The 17938-nt window shown below is 41.5% G+C and overlaps 1 pseudogene; it reads left to right on the top strand.

The window, feature by feature from the left end:
- Nucleotides 1-1921: 1921 nt before the first annotated feature.
- Nucleotides 1922-3955, top strand: LOC139437530 (zinc finger protein 181-like; annotated as a pseudogene).
- The last annotated feature ends 13983 nt before the right edge of the window (nucleotides 3956-17938 follow it).

Raw genomic sequence — 17938 nt, 5'->3', positions numbered from 1 at the left:
ACGAGGGATCGGTCCGGCAGCAGACGAGGGGTCAGTCTCACAGGGGTTGCATGGTTCGGCTGACGGGGTCGCCCGGCAAAGCCGGTGATGAAGGGGTCGCCCGGAGAAGCAGGCGACGAACTGGGGACAAGGGAGGCCAGGCCCTTGTCAGGGGCTCTCAGGACTGGAGGGCGCACAGCAGAAGAACTACCGCGGAGACAAGGTAAACACACAAGTCCACTTTACTGAGGGAGAGGCAACAGTTTTATAGGGGCTGGGGAAGGCTGATTGGTCGAAGCCATGCCCTGTTCTGATTGGTTGCCGGCGAAAGGTCAGTGGGCGGTACTGGACGGGGGAGGAGTGGTGGTTAGGGATTGGCTGTCGCTGTTGCTGGGGGAAGGGGCAGGGTTTAGTGATTGGTGGCTGCTGTTGCTGGGGTGGAGGGCAGACTTGAGTTTCCCGCCCACACCTGGCTGTTGCTGCTGTCGGGGGAGGGGAAAAGGGCAGACTGGAATTTTCCGCCCTGTGCCTGTGCAGGGAGAAAGAAAAGAAGGGTGCCACCCCACAGGCATCGTGTGGCGCCATCCGGGAGGAGGGGCGGCCGCGGAAGCATGGCTGCCGAGAAGGGGAGACCCGAGGGCACTCTGCACCCATGCCGAGCTCCCTTCAGGGGTGGCGGTGAGTCCGACCAGCCACCCTATTATGGGGGCAGCGGCTTGGCCTGCCGCGGCCGCTCCCCCGCCAGGCCAGCAAACCACACTTCAGCCCGAGGGGTGACCGCAGTTCATTCCCATCATATCTGTTTTTTGAGTATGTCTGCAATTTCCCCTCCAAATGTTGTCTTCATGTTGTTCACCTCTTCCTTTACTTCATTAAATTTGTCAGTGATAATTGTTCTGAGATCTTTAATTACTTGTGCGAAGTTCTGCTCCCCTTCCTGGTTTTTAGTTTGTTAATTGGATTCAGCCATGTTTTTCTGATTACTGGTTTGGTTTGTAGATTTTTGTTGCGGTCTGGTCATCATTTTATCTTGACGGGTTTAATCAGTTCCTTAGCTTCTTTGTCTAGTCTTGGGGATTAATTAGCTGTTGTTTTTGCATAAGTGTTATATCTTCTCTTTGTCACTTTGTTCTTCTTATTCTAATTTCTTATTGCTGGTTGAGTTCACTTTAAAGAAAAGTATTAGGGCCAGGGAAAGGCAATTGTGTAAGCAAGGAAAAAGTGTAAAGTAGTATTGGTGATAAATGTTAACAGAGCAACAATATGAGATCTGGGAGGATGGATATTAGATTCATGTAAGTTGTGTAGAGTTATAGCAGTAGGTAGAGTACCTATAATGAGGTAGTCGACTGAATATGGGAGGAATATGGTATGAATTAAAAAGCTAGTGTTTTTGTGAGAGAGGGAAAGAGAAAAGAAAGGCAATAGTTTCAAGAGTGGATAAAAGACAGAAAACAAAACAAAGGTATTAGAAATTAAGAGTTAGACACTTTGGGGATCAAAGAAAGGGAGGTGGAATACAGGAGAGACAGTAGATGATGGGGGATATCAAGATGTAGGAGAAAGGGGATAGTGTAGGTAGCCAGAAATGAGGCAGCAGAGGTTGAGGAAACCTAGCAAATGTGAGGTTTTCCCTGAAGCACCTATTGTATAGTTAAGATAAAATAAAATAAGAAGAAAATTAGGGACAAGAAAGGGAGAAAAAAAAAGAGAAGAAAGGAAGAAAGAAAAAGGGGGTGGTTAAGGGAGGGGAACAAGTAGGGAAAAGAAAAAAAAAAGATATAGGTTCTGGAAGGGTGGGGGTCGCATCCGCTCACCTGCGATCCACGTGGCACTATGCGGAGGGTCCAACACTACATGCCAGCGGTCTCAGGAGGAGGCCCCCAGCGGGTTTCAGTGCTGGTGGAGTCTCACGGCGCCGGCGGAGTCCCAACCACCGAGGATTCCGGACACTTCTCTAAGCAAAGATAAGATGGCTGCAGAGAGAAGGAGAAGCAGCTTGCTGTTGTCTAAGACAGGAACCTGGAAAGAGGACTGTGTTGGCTGTTGGAAATTGCAAAGTCATGTACCAGATTGGGAATCCTGATGGGGAAACGAGGAATTATCAACAGAGAAGGATGATGATGAGTCATTGCAAAGGGCAAATATAAAATCATAAAAGAATATCTTGAATGTTCAAATTTTAACAAAGACTGGAAATATAGAAAGAATTTGGAGAGGAAGCACAGAAATCAATTGGAACATTTCAGACCACTGACCCTCACCTTTAGAGGAAACCCCACTGGTGGAAGTATTTACGAATATAATACATTTAGTAGCATTTTCCACTTAAAGTCTATTTTTTCTGAACCACAGAGAATGTCTTCTGAAGGAAAAGCACATAACTATGACATGTTTCAAATGAGTGTACTCAAACAGTCTACACAAAATGAGAAAATCAACGATGAAGAGAAGCCTTCGACCACCAATCAAGACTTAATCGCCATTGCAGAGTTCATCCTGGAGAGAAACCCTATGAATGCCATGAATGTGGGAAGGCATTTACCAATAGCTCAACCCTTTCTCGTCATAAGATAAGTCATAGTGGAGAGAAACCTTACAAATGTATTGAATGTGGGAAAGCCTTTAAGCATGTCTCATCACTTAATATTCATCAAAGAAACCACACTGGAGAAAAACCATATGAATGCACAGAATGTGGGAAATCTTTTATTCATGTCACATATCTCATTAAGCATCTGAGAATTCACACTCAAGAAAAACTCTATGAATGTCATCTATGTGACAAGGCCTATATTCATAGTTCCTCTCTCATTCACCATCTGAAAATTCATATTGGGGAGAAACCTTATATTTGTAGTGAATGTGGGAAAGCCTTTTGCTGCAACTCACACCTTACTTCACACCATTCTCGACATCAAAGAAGTCACAATGGGGGAGCGGATGTGGCTCGAGCAGATGTGGCTCAAGTGGTTGAGCACCTGCTTCCCACATGGGAGGTCCCAGGTTTGATTCCTGGTGCCTCCTAAAAATCAAACATGAAAAAAACAATCTCAGGGGAGCCGGTGTGGCTAGGTGGTTGAACACTGGCTTCTCACCCATGAGATTCTGGGCTCAATCTCCAAACCCCGGTACTTCAAAAAAAAAAAGGTCACACTGTGAGGAGTTAATGTGAATGCAAGAAATTTCTCATTCTTTAGTAATCTTTGATTTCTTCTTCAGCACCAGAATATTCATACTGAACAAAAACCTTTTGAATGTCAAATATGCAGGAAACATTTCAACCAGCCTGAACCATTCTATCTGCCTTTGAGAAATTCCACTAAATTGAAACCTTATGAATGCAGTATGTGTGGGAAAGCTTTCCATCATAGGTCATCCCTATTTCATATAGAATTCATAATGGAGAGAAACACTGTGAATGTATTAAATGTGGGAAGGCCTTCCATTTTAATGCAAAGCTTACATATATCAGAGTCCATGCTGGAGAAAAGCCATATAAAGCTAATGAATGTTGGAAAGATTATTTTTTTTAAGTAATGGTTTTGGGGATTGAACCTGGGACCTCATGGGAAGACGGCTCTCAACCACTGATCTACACTGGCTATTGAAACCTTTTAGTAAAGGCTCAAATCTTATTGTCCATCAGAGAATATATAATGGAGAGAAACCTAATAGCCCAGTAAGTGTGGGAAAGACTTTAGGTTATATGAATCACTTTACATGTGAGGGATCATAATGAAGAGAAACCAAACGACCTTAATTTTTGTCTTAGTAATATTAAGATATTTATATTATAGGAAATTCCTATAAATATAGTAAGTATGGGAAGGACTTTTGCAATAGACAAACTTTAAATTGCCCATTAAGGGTTTATACTGGAGAGAAACCCTACTGATGCACCACTAAGTAAACCCACATTGGAGAAAAACACTATATATGTAACAAATGTGAGATAGCTCCAAGGTATTAAGAATCCCTTAGAAAACATGTATTAACTCATACAGGAAAAAAGTCCTATGAATATAATTTTGGGACATCTCAGTTCACATACACCCCTCTTATGTCAGTGGACTCACACCAGAGAAAAATCTAATGTAAGAAATGTAATTGTTCACTAAGGTTTCTTGTTAGATATCAGAAGTTAATGCTTGAATGGTGTGAAGGATGCAGGAATTGCGCAGAAATCTTTGCCATTTAGCTTTTAGTAAGCATAGAAATCCACAGGAAAGCAAACCAGCATGTAAATGAATATGCATTTCTTACAGCATTAGAAGCTTCACACTACATGAATCCACTGTGGAAATTATTTTTAGCTAATGAGCATGTAAATATATTGTCACTCAATTGGAGGCAGAAATACAGTGAAGTTGAAAACCACAGTTGGAAAAAATATATATAGAACAACCACAACAGCAACAACAACAAAAAAACCCTAAATAATTGAAAAAAAAAAAAAAGACTTTGGGGGATACGCTGGGAGAAAAGACTAGGAGATAATGCAATGTTAGCAATCAGGACATTAAAAAAATTAAAAACAAAACAAAACAAAAAAGAAAAAACACACATGTTGAGGGCTAGGACATTCAAGGACCTCAGATGGACCTCAGGGCATGATGGATTCAGGAATGGAAAGTCTGAGATATTGAAGACTCAAGAGGTGAGAGTCTCTGGGGTGTGGGCCACCAGGGTTTAGGGGACTCAGACCTGGCAACCTCAAATCTGGTTAACAGGGAGCCTGGGAGCACCGCAGTGCAACACAGCCTTCAGGGATCCCCGCAGCTGGGTGCCAGCACTATGGGAGAGGTCACATCCGCAAACTCTATCCTATGTGTCTGAACCCCACAATTCACTCACTCACTAGGGTCTATTCTGTGGCTGTATCACCAATTTGACTTCAGGACACCTCCCACCCTGTAAGCCCCTGGAACGGCCACCTGGGGGCACCTCTACACTGCAGCCAATTTAATGACACAGACCAGTAGCCAGGCCTGGGGGTGGGGCTCCAGCCGAAAACTCCGATAACAGAGTCCAAAACTGAAATTCCCACGCTTTGCAAAATATTCCCCTAATCGACTTCCAGACATCTCCCACCCTGCCAGACCCTGAAACAGCCTCCTGCTGACGTCTCTTTATTGCTAGCAATTTAAGTCCGCTGACCATCGGCAGCCGGCCTTGGGGGGGCGGGGCTCTAGGCAGAAATGCTATTATTTGTGTCCGCAATCAAAAATTCCCCGCTTCACAATAAAACTCCCGTTTGTCTCCCCAAATCGGTCTGCAAAGGCCTCCTGTCCTGTTAGCCCCCCAATAGTCTGCTCAGGGCTTATGAATCCCCAGTACCGCAGAGCCTCCAGAAATCGCTGCTGCAGCGCCGGTGCCAGGGCTCCACCCACCCCAGGAGGGAGCATCCAGCGCGCAGCTCCCACCTCTATGTAATATAGTCTCAATTATATCTTATACACGAATTTTCTCTGTTACCTTCCCACCAAATCGATGTCCAGACACCTCCTGCCCTGCAAAAATCCTGAAACAGCTTGGTCCTTAAGAACCTCCGATGCTGCCCAGCTGCTTCTTTGCAGGAGAGATTATCAGGTGCACTCACTCAGTCACCATCTTGCCCCACCCTCTCCAAATGTCCATTTGTATTCTTGTCATGCAGCACCAGGAAACTGTGTTACTTTTTTGTTGCATCATCTTGCTGTGTCAGCACTCCATCAGTGCAGTGCCACTCCTGGGCAGGTCCACATGGGGTTTCACATGGGGTGACTCTCCTTGCAGGGCACACTCCTTGTGCATGGGGCACCCCTATGCAGGGACACCCCTGCATGGCACTGCACTCCTTGTGTGTGGCAGCACTGCGCATGGGCCAGCTCACCACACAGGTCAGGAGGCCCTGGGTATAGAACCCTGGACCCTCCATATGGTAGGTGGACACTCTATCAATTGAGCCACAACTGCTTCCCTCCACTTTCTTATTCCTATAACTATACACTGCTTACATGAGATTAGTATTTATTCTCTTAGGTCTTATATGGTTCTTCTGCTAACATTTACTACCAATACTACTATCATACTTTTTCTTCTCTTACCACTTTTGCTTTCTCTGGCCCTAATCTTTTTCCTTCAGTGTAACTTATACAACAATAAGGTAATATAATAAGAAGAACAAAGTGTCAAGGAGAAAAATTAACACACACACACACAAACATCACCTAAAAAACCCAAGACCAGAGGGAGAAGCTAATCAACTGAATGAAGGCACCAATATAAAATGATGACCAGACAGCAACAAAAAAGTACAAACCAAACCAATAATCAGGAAGACGTGGCCCAGTCCAATGAACAAATTAAAAACCAGGAAGAGGCACAGACTTTGAACAATTAATCAAAGTTCTCCAATCAAATATAACAGACCAACTTAATGAAGTGAAAGAAGAGATTCAGGATATTAAGAAAACACCTGGAGAGCATACTGAAGAAATTGTAAACATACACAAAAAGATAATGGATATGATGGTGATGAATGGCACCATTCAAGAAATCAAATAATGGCAGATTTGAAGAAGCAGAGGAAAGAATTAGTGATGTGGAACACAGTACATCTGAAATCAAACAGATTGTAGAATTGATAGATAAAAAGATTTTAAAAATCCAGCAGGGACTTAGGTATTTGAATGACAATGCAAAACACACAAACATATGCTTTATAGGCATCCCAGAAGGAGAAGAGAAGGGAAAGGGGACAAAGGGGTGTTGGAAGAACTAATGGCTGAAAACTTCCCAAATCAATTGAAGGAGATGAATGTACTTTGTCCAGGAAGTGCAGTGCACCCCAAAGAGTATAAATCCCAACAGGCCTACTCCAAGACATATAATTGTCAAATTGTCCAATGCTCAAGACAAAGAGAAAATACTGAAGGCAGCAAGAGAAAAGAGAACCATCACATACAAAGGGCTCCATAAGATTAAGTGCTGATTTCTCATCTGAAACCATGGAGAGAAGAAGGCAATGGTATGACATTGTCAAGGTAATAAAATAAAACAATTTCCAACCAAGGACACTCTATCCAGCAAGGCTGGCATTCAAAAATGATGGAGAGTTTGAAATATTCACAGATAAACAGAAACTAAGAGAGTATGCCAATAAGAAGCCTGCCCTTGGCAAATGGGGTTCACTGTCATGTCAGTTGGCCCTTCTTTGGAGCTGGTGTTTCTGCATGATGGAGCTGGACTCAGATGGGATCTCTTTTCACAAGCCTTTCATACTACTTTACTGGAATTGTAGTTGGTGCTGGGGTTTAAGATATATCTAGGGGATTTGAATCTCTGGACTGACAATATGATAGCCAGGCCCTAAGCCTCAACAGACTTCAGCTCCTACACTCTGATTTATTGGACTTACCCCACTCAGCTAACATGGAGTTGAAGAATGTCAACCACCACACCATGGAGCCTGGAGTGCCTACAACTGAAAGCAGGAGGATTGCATCCAGTATCCATGTGGAATCTAAGCCCCCTGTTGACATAGATGTGGAATGGACACAACCAATCCAAGGTCCACAGAGAAAATGTGGCATTGGTGTGGGAAGGGTGGCAATGGTGGCTGCTGGGTAAGGGGAATGGGAGGAAGAGATGAGATGTGGAGGCGTTTTCAGGACTTGGAGTTGTCCTGGGTGGTGCTTCACGGACAATTACGTGTAGATCCCCCCAGGGCCCACTGGATGGAACATGGGAGAGTGTGGGCTATGATGTGGATCATTGACTATGGGGTGCAGTGATTCCCAGAGATGTACTTACCAAGTGCAATGGATGTGTCATGATGATGGGAGAGAGTGTTGCTGTGGGGGGAGTGGGGGGTCGGGGTGGTGGGGTTGAATGGAACTTCGTATTTTTTGGATGTAATATTTTTTTAAAAAAGAATAAAAATAAATAAATAAATAAATAAATAAACCCCCTCTTGACATAGATGTGGAATGGACACAACCAAGCCAAGGTCCACAGGAAGGAGGAATAAAGTAAGGATTAGAGTGGACTTAATGATATCCTGTTCATGAACTATTGTGGTTAATAATCGAGAAAATGTGGCATTGATGTGGAAAAAGTGGCCATGGTGGCTGCTGGGTGCGGGGAATAGGAGGAAGAGATGAGATGTGGAGGCATTTTCGAGACTTGGAGTTGTCCTGGCTGGTGCCCCAGGGACAATTGCTGGACATTGTATGTCCTCCCATGGCCCACTGGATGGAACGTGGAGAGTGTGGGCTATGGTGTGGACCACAGGCCATGGGGTGCAGCAATGCCCAGAGATGTACTCACCAGATGCAATGGATGTGACATGATGATGCGGGACAGTGTTACTGTGGGGGGAGTGGTGGGGTGGGGGCAGTGGGGGTGAATTGGGACCTCATATTTTTTTAATGTAATTTTTTTTTAATGAATAAATTGAGTAGAATTTGGGAAAAAAAAAAAAAGAAGCCAGCCCTTCAAGAAATACTAAAGGGAGTTCTGCAGGAGGAAAGAAAAAAAAAAAAACAGGAGAGGCAGAGCTGGAGGAGAGTGTAAGAACAACTAAAGAGACAAAAAGAGAAATTAAAAAAAAAAATATGACATACACAAATCCAAAGAAAATATGGCTAATGTAAGTAATTCCTTGAGAGTAATAACACTGAATATTAATGGACTAAAGTCACCTATCAAGAGACACAGATTGGCAGAATAGATAAGGAAATATGAACCATCGATATGCTGTCTACACGAAACCCACCTTAGACACAGGGATTCAGGGGGCTGAAAGTGAACAGCTGGAAAACAATCTTAAAAGCAAAGAATAACCAAAAAAGGTCAGTAGTAGCTATACTAATATCAGACAAAATAGACTTTAAATGCAAAATACTGTGAGAGGCAAAGATGGGCACTATATATTAGTAAAAGGGGTAATCTTTCACAAACATTTATGAACCTAATCAGGGTGCCTCAAAATATGTGAAGCAAACACTGGAAAAACTAAGTGGAGCAATAGATGTCTCTACAATTATAATGGGGGACTTTAATACACCATTATCACCATTAGACAGAACATCTCAACAGAGAATTAATAAAGAAACAAAGACTTTGAATAATATATTAGAGGAGCTCAACCTAATAGACATATACAGAACACTACTCCCTAATACAACAGGATATACATTCTTTTCAAGCACACATGGATCATTCTCCAAGACAGACCATATGCTAGGCCACCAGAGAAAGTCTCAATGAATTCAGAAAGATGGAAATCATACAAAATAACTTCTCTGACCACAGTGGAATGAAGCTGGAAATCTGCAAGGGTCAGAGATCCAGATTAGGCACTAAGATAATGGAAGTTAAGCAACACACTCTTAGAAAAACACTGGGTCAAGGAGGAAATCTCAAAAGAAATCAGTAACTACCTTGAAACCAATGAAAATGACAGCACAACATATCAAAACTTATGGGATGCAGCAAAAACTGTACTGAGAGGGAAATTCATAGCCATAAATTCATACATAAAAAAAGAAGCAAGGGCTAAAATCGAAGACCTAACTTCACACTTGGATGAATTAGTAAAAAAACAACCTAACCCCAAAGGAAGGAGAAACAAAGAAATAGCAAAGATCAAAGCAGAATTAAATGAAATAGAAAACAAGAAAGCACCAGAAAAAATAAACAAAACCAAGAGCTGGTTCTTTGAGAAGATCAATAAAATTGAAATCCTTAGCTAGACTAACAAAGAAAAAAAGAGAAAAGATGCAAATACACAGAACAAGAATTGAGAAAGGGGATATCACCACTGACGCCACAGAAATAAAGACTATCATAAGAGGATACTTTGAAAAACTGTATGCCAACAAGAGGGACAATTTAGAGAAAACATCACTAGCTATTAGGGAAATGCAAATCAAAACTAGTTTGAGATACCGATGAGACTGGTGGCTTTTAAAAAAACAAAGGGTTACAAGTGTTGGTGAGGATGTGGAAAAATGTGAACCCTCATCCACTGCTGGTGGGAATGTAGAAGGATCTGGCCATTCTGGAGAACAGTTTGCCACTTCCTCAGAAAGTTAGCTATTGGTGGCAGACTTGGCCCAGTGGTTAGGGTGTCCATCTACCACATGGGAGGTCCGCGGTTCAAACCCCGGGCCTCCTTGACCCGTGTGTAGTTGGCCCATGCGCAGTGCTGATGTGCGCAAGGTGTGCCGTACCATGCAGGAGTGTCCCCTGTGTAGGGGAGCCCCACACGCAAGGATTGTGCCCCATAAGGAGAGCCGCCCAGCACAAAAGAAAGTGCAGCCTGCCCAGGAATGGCACCCCCCCCCCCCCCACGGAGAGCTGACACAAGATGACACAACAAAAAGAAACACAGATGCCCGTGCTGTTGACAACAACAGAAACGGACAAAGAACACAATGCAGCAAATAGACACAGAGAACAGACAACTGGGGTGGGGGGGGGGAAGGGGAGAGAAATAAATAAACAAACAAACAAACAAACAAATAAATAAATAAATCTTTTAAAAAAATTTAGCTGTTGACTTGCCATATGACCCAGCAATCCGACTGCTGCGTATATACTCAGAAGAACTGAAAACAAGGACACAAACTGATATATGCACACCAATGTTCATAGCAGCATTATTCACTATTGCCAAAACTTGGAATCAATCAAATGTCCATTAACAGATGAATGGATAAACAAAATGTGGTATATACATACAATGAAATACTACTCAACTGTGAGAAGGAATACAGTACAAATATATGGGTTAACATGGGTGAAGTTTGAGGACCTTATGTTGAGTAAAGCAAGCCAGGCATTAAAGGACAAATACTACATGACCTCTCTGGTAAGAATTAAGCAAATCAAACTGTTTCAGAGAGCTAGGGACTGGATGATATGCTTATAGGAAATAGAGGGGGAGAAGAAGGTTGTGAACTGATGCCTACACAGGCGAAATCTATGATAAAGTGGAGGTATGTAGTCGTACAGTATAGGGATAAGATGGGGGCATAGGGATGCTATTTGGTGGGGCTTTGCAGGCTTGAGGGGAGCTAGGGTTGGCAGGATCAGTCAGATGGTCCATGGAATTGGGGGAGGAGTGTTTAGGGGGAGCAGGTGAACATGGGAGATTGTCAGGTATGTGGTTAAATCTATAATGTTGAGAAAAATCTTTAGAAAATATAGTAAGGAAGGGTTACTTTTTTAAAGTGTTTGATGGGGAGTATCTGGCGCAGGGTGCACCAGGGGAAGGCTTCTAGGGAGTGTGTGAGTGCTCATCTTGTCATATTGTGTCATATTAGTGGGTGGGGACACATAAAATGAGTGGGAAAGTGTAGTAACCCCATCCTGGCAAGGCCTGATGTTCTCAGAGGAGAGGGTGTTTTTTGAGAGCATGTATGGCTCCCAATGAGGGAGGACAGACTATAGTGTCAATCCCTCAGCATTACTGTAAGTATCTGTGAATCTTGTCCTTCAAGCAATGAAGCTTGGTTGTCACTGTGGGCCCTGAGGGGAGGGGGAGAAAGGAATAGAATAGATGGAAGAGGGGGTAACTGGGGGGAAATCAAAGTGTTCCAGAAGATCTTGCAATTATGGGTATAAGCCATGCTAAATTTCACCAAAAATTTATAAAAGTATATAGTCTAAAATGTAATACATAATGTAAACCATAATGTAACCAAAAATTTAGAAAAGTGTACCATCTAAAATATCAACCATAATGTAAGCCATAATGGAACCATGGTTAGTAGCTATGTTTCAATATTTGTACATCAGCTGTAGCAAATATAACATCCACATGTAAAAAGATGATTGATGGGGAAGGTGGAAAAGGATTTGATGTTGGGTATATGGGAGTCCCCTATATTGTATATGTGATTTTTTGGTCTTTATTTTTTTAATATTACATTAAAAAAATATGAGGTCCCCATATACCCCCCACCCCCCTCACCCAACTACTCCCCCCATATGTGATTTTACTGATGTAAAACTTTTTAGAAGACAAAATTTAAAATTGAAAAAAAGGATGTAGACACTGAGGAAGGAATGGAAGAGAATGCCTTGCCACTGTACATGCAGGGCAACACCTATTACTGTGATGAAAGGCAAAACATCAAAAACAAAGTTTTAATTTTTTTCATTTTTCAATATCCCAATTTATTTTTTTTATTTTAGTTTTTCTAAATTATTTATGTATTCTGTTTCTAATCCTTAAACCTGTCAATACTATTTCATTTTCCTACTAATTGAATTTGGCAATATATTAGGCTTCACTTTTGAAGAAGTTTTGGATCACAGAGGGGTTCAACTAAGGTAGGGGAGGAGCACTGATGTGGGGTGTTATTGATGGGGGATGCATGGATGGGAGTGAGTTCTCCAGGGCATGCATATAGGGAATATAGATATGATCACATGTTCATTGTGTATTGTTAGAGTGGATAGAGTTACACATGACAACTGAGGGAGTGCTGAGTTCCCATCCTGGGGAGCTCTCTCACATTCCCCAATGGAATAGCAATAATTCCCCAAGTGCAAGGGCAAAGACCAGTGAAGGATTTTCCAATGATGGGCCCTTGATACTGATGACTATGCTTATGAGCCTGTGTGCTTGAAATTTCAACTAGGCCTAGATCTGCAAGGTGCCTAAGAGTTATCTCCTGAGAGGCTCCATGTTGCTTAAATGTGGCCACTCTCTAGGCCAAATCCAGCATGTAAATGCATCACCTTCCCCCCAGTGTGGGACATGACTCTCAGGGATGAGATTACTACCACCACCAGCTGGTGATGCAACTAGAAAAAGACCTTGAATAAAAGGGGAAAATGGTAAAGACAAATGAGTTTATATGGCTAAGAGACCTCAAAATGAGTCAGGAAGTGATCAGAGGGGTCATGCTTATGCATGTCTCAGCAGGATCCCATAGACAGCCAAAGTAGATACAACCCCAGGTATTGATACTCCTGAGGGCTATGGAGACACATAGGTTCTATGGTCATGACATGGCTCTAGAGTTCATTGCCTTGCCAGTGGGACCTATTTTGAAATTTGTGCTCCTGAGTGTGATGGAGTTGGACTCAGAAGTGACCTCTCTACACATGCCTCTTGTGTAACTTTTACTAAATCTGTGGTTGGTGCTGGGGCTTGTGTATGCTCAAGAGACTTGAATCTCTGTACTGTCCATATGCCAGCTGGGACCTGAGCCTCATCAGAGTTGCAACTCTTACTCTCCTGTTCATTGGACTTACCCAGGTCAGCTGATAGGGAGGTGAGAGTGGTCAACCACAACATCAGGGAACCAACCATAGGGTATACAACTACAAGCAGGGGATTCACATCCATAAGTTATGTGGGATCTTGATTTAGAGGTGGAGTCAACATCGCCATCCTAGGGTCCACAGGATAGAGGAATATAATATGGATTGGAATGGACTTGCTGGTATGCTAGAGAACTGTTTTGACTCTAGCAATGGGAGAAATTTTATCATTGATGTGGAGATAGTGGCCATGGGAGTTGCTGAGGGCAGGGAGTGGGAGGAAGAGGTGTGATATGGGGCATTTTCAGGACTTGAGTTGTCCTGAATGATATTGCAGGGACAGACGCAGGACATTGTATATCCTGCCATAACCCACTGGATAGACTGGGGGAGAGTGTGAACTATAATGTAAACTATGGTCCAAGTGGTGTGGCAGTGCTCTAGGGTGTATGCACCAAATGCAATGAATGTGCCTTACTGATGTATGGGGAGGTTGATGTGGGAGGAGCAGGGTGGAGAGGGGAGTGGGTTACATGGGAACCTCTTATGTTTTTTAATGTAACATTTTGTGTGATCTATTTATCTTTTTTTTAAAAGGCAATAAATAAAAGTTTAAAAAATTAACAATGAATGTTAATGGATTAAACTCACCAGTCAAGAAACACAGATTGGCAGAATGGATATAACTCATCTATATGCTGTCTACAAGAAGCCCACCGTAGATCCAGGTATTCAAGGGGGCTGAAAGTGAATGGTTGGAAAACAATTTTACAAGCAAACAATAACCAAAAAAAATGGTGGGAGTAGCTATTGTAATATAGGACAAAATAAACTTTAAATGCAAAACCATTGTAACAGACAAAGAAGGACATTATTTATTAATAAAAGGGTTTCTATCAAGAAGAAAAAACAATCATAAACATTTATGCACCTAACCAGGGCACCTCAAAATACATGAGGCACTCAGCTAACCATGTGGAAACTTGCACGGGCACTTGGCTTGCCACATGGGCAAACAATGGAAAAACTAAGTGGAGAAATAGATGCCTCTACAATTATAGTGGGGGACTTTAATACACCATTATCACCATTAGCCAGAACATCTCAACAGACAATCAATAAAGAAACAAAGACTTTGAATAATACATTAGAGGATCTGGACTTAATAGACATATACAGAACATTACATCCAAATACAGTGGGATATACATTTTTCTTGAGTGCACATATATTACTTTCCAGGATAGACCACATGCTAGGCCACAGAACAACTCTCAATGAATTCAGAAAAATGGAAATTATACAAAATAATTTCTCTGACCACAATGGAATGAAGCTGGAAATCAGTAAGGGGCCGAGAACCAGATTAGGCACAAAGATATGGAAGTAAATCCATACATTCAAGGAGGAAATTGCAAAGGAAATCAGTAACTGTGTTGAAATGAATGAAAATGACAGCACAATGTATTAAAACCTATGGGATGCAGCAAAAGCTGTACTGAGAGGTAAATTCATAGGTATAAATGCCTATATTAAAAATGAAAGCTAAAATTAAAGACCTAATTGCACACCTGGAAGAATTAGAAAAAGAATAACAAACTAACCCCATAGGAAGTAAAAAGAAAGAAATAACAAAGATTAAAGCAGAGTTAAGTGAAATTTAAAATAAGAAAACACTAGGAAAAATTTTAAAAACCAAAAGCTGGTTCTATGACAAGATTAATAAAATTGACAAGCCCTTAGCTAGACTAACAAAGGAAAAAAGAGAGACAATACAAATACATAAAATAAGCAATGAGGGAGGGGTTATCACCAATGTCCCCACAGAAATGAACAGTATCACAAGAGGATACTTTGAAAAATTGTATGGCAATAAAATGAATAATTTAGAAGAAATGGACTAGAAGCTACAAGCAGGTTACATTGACAAAAGAAGAAATTGATGAAATCGACAGACCAATCGCAAGTTAGGAGATAGAATTGGTCACCAAAACCTCCCAACTAAGAAGAGCCCAGGACCAGACAGCTTCACAGGTGAATTCTACCAAACTTTCTGGAAAGAACTAACACTAATCCTGCTTAAATTCTTTCAAAAAATAGAAGTGGAGGGAACATTGCCTAACTCATTCTATAATGCCAACATCACTCCAATTCCAAAGTCAAACAAAGATGCCATGAGAAAGGAAAACTATAGACCAATCTCTCTAATGGACCTGGATGTTAAAATTCTCAAGAAAATGCTTGCTAACTGTACCCAACAACGCATCAAACCAATTATACACCATGACCAAGTGGGTTTCCTCCCTGGTTTACAAGAGTGGTTCAACATAAGCAAACAAATCATGGAAGCGGATGTGGCTCAAATGATAGAGCATCTTCCTGCCATATAGGAGGTCCAGGGTTTGGTACCCAGGGCCTCCTGGCCTGTGTGGTAAACTGGCCCATGCACAGTGCTGCCATGCGCAAGGAATATCGTGCCATGCAGGGGTACCTCCCATGTAGGGGTGCTCCACATGCAAGGAGTGCACTCCACAAGGAAAGCCACCCTGTGCAAAAAAAGTGCAGCCAACCCATTAGTGTCACCATACACACACAGTGCTGATGCAGCAAGATGATGCAAAAAAAGAGACACAGATTCCCAGTGCTGCCTGACAAGATGCAAGTGAACATGGAAGAACCCACAGCAAAGGAACACAGAGAGCAGACAATGGGGAGTTGGAAGGGAGAGAAATAAAATTTTAAAAATCTAAAAAAAAAAAAAAAAGAAAGAAACCAACCAATGTAATATACCACATAAACAGATTGAAAGAAAAAATGTAATAACATAATCATCTCCATAGATGCAGAAAAAGCATTTGACAAAATATAGCACCCTTTCTTGATAAAAACACTTCAAAAGATAGTAGAAGGAAATTTCCTAACATGATAAAAGGTATATATGAAAAACCCTCAGCTAACATCGTATTCAATGGTGAAATCCTAAAAGCTTTCTCTCTAAGATCTGGGAAAGACAAGGAAGCCCACTGTCACTGATCTTATTTAACATTGTGTTAGAAGTGCTTTCTCGAGCACTTAGGCAAAAAAATTATATAAAAGGCATCCAAATTAGAAAGGAAGATGTAAACATTTCACTATTTGCAGATGATATGATCCTACACATAGAAAGCCCTGTGAAATCTAAAACAAAGATTCTAGAGCTTATAAATGAATTCAGTAAAGTGGCAGATTATAAGATTAATATGAAAAAATCAGTACCATTTCTTTACATCAGTAATGAACAATCTGAGAAGGAAATCAAGAAAAAGATCTCATTTACAGTAGCAACTAAAAGAATCAAATACCTAGGAATAAATTTAACTAGAGATGTAAATGACTTGTACACAGGAAACTATACAACACTGTTAAAGGAAATCAAGGAAGACCTAAATAATGGAAGAATATTCCCTGTTCATGGTTAGGAAGACTAAACATCATTAAGATGTCTATCCTACCCAAACTGATCTACAGATTTAACACAGTCCCAATAAAATTCACCACAGCATTTACTACTGAATTGGAAAAGCTAACTATGAAATTTATTTGGAAGAGCAAGAGGCCCCAAATAGTCAAAGACATATTGAAAAAGAAAAATGAGGGAAATGGACTTTGGCCCAGTGGTTAGGGCGTCCGTCTACCATATGGGAGGTCCGCAGTTCAAACCCCGGGCCTCCTTGACCCGTGTGGAGCTGGCCCATGCACAGTGCTGATGCGCGCAAGGAGTGTCGTGCCACGCAAGGGTGTCCCCCGCGTGGGGGAGCCCCACGCGCAAGGAGTGCGCCCGTGAGGAGAGCCGCCCAGCGTGAAAAGAAAGTGCAGCCTGCCCAGGAATGGCGCCGCCCACACTTCCCGTGCTGCTGACGACAACAGAAGCGGACAAAGAAACAAGACGCAGCAAATAGACACCAAGAACAGACAACCAGGGGAGGGGGGGAAATTAAATAAATAAATAAATCTTTAAAAAAAAAAAAAAAAGAAAAATGAAATCACACCACCTGACTATATTTTTTGAATGTAACATTAAAAAAATAAATAAAGACAAAAAATTTTCAAAAAAATACTACAAATCTACTGTGGTCAAAACTGCATGATGTTGGCATAAGAATAGACATACTGACCAATGGAACCAAATTGAGAGTTCTGATATACATCCTCACTTATATATATAGTCAACTGTTATTTGACAAGGCCACCAAGCCCATTCAACTGGAAGAAAATGGACTCTTCAATAAATGGTGCTTGGAGAAGTGGATAACATATCCAAAAGAATGAGAGAGGAACACCATCTCACACCTTATACAAAAATTAATTCAAGATGGATTAAAGATCTAAATATAAGAGTGAAGACCATAAAGATCTTGGAAGGTAATGTAGGAAAGCATCTACAGGATCTTGCTTTAGGGAATGGTTTCATGAACTTTACACCCAAAGAATGAGCAACAAAAGAAAAAATGGATAAATGGGACCTCCTCAAAATTAAAAATTTTTACATTTCAAAGCAGTTAGTCAAAAAAGTGAAAAAGCACTTTACTCAATGAGAGAAAATATTTGGTAGCCATATATCTGATAAGGGCCAAATATCCTGTATATATAAAGAAATACTACATCTTGAAAATAAAAAGACAAACAACCCATTTAAGAATGGGTAAGTGATTTG

This window comes from Dasypus novemcinctus, chromosome 24, assembly GCF_030445035.2.
Source record: "Dasypus novemcinctus isolate mDasNov1 chromosome 24, mDasNov1.1.hap2, whole genome shotgun sequence".
NCBI classification, from domain to species: domain Eukaryota; kingdom Metazoa; phylum Chordata; class Mammalia; order Cingulata; family Dasypodidae; genus Dasypus; species Dasypus novemcinctus.
The sequence above is the reverse complement of the archived record's forward strand: the minus strand, read 5'-3'. Positions and strand labels throughout refer to the sequence as shown.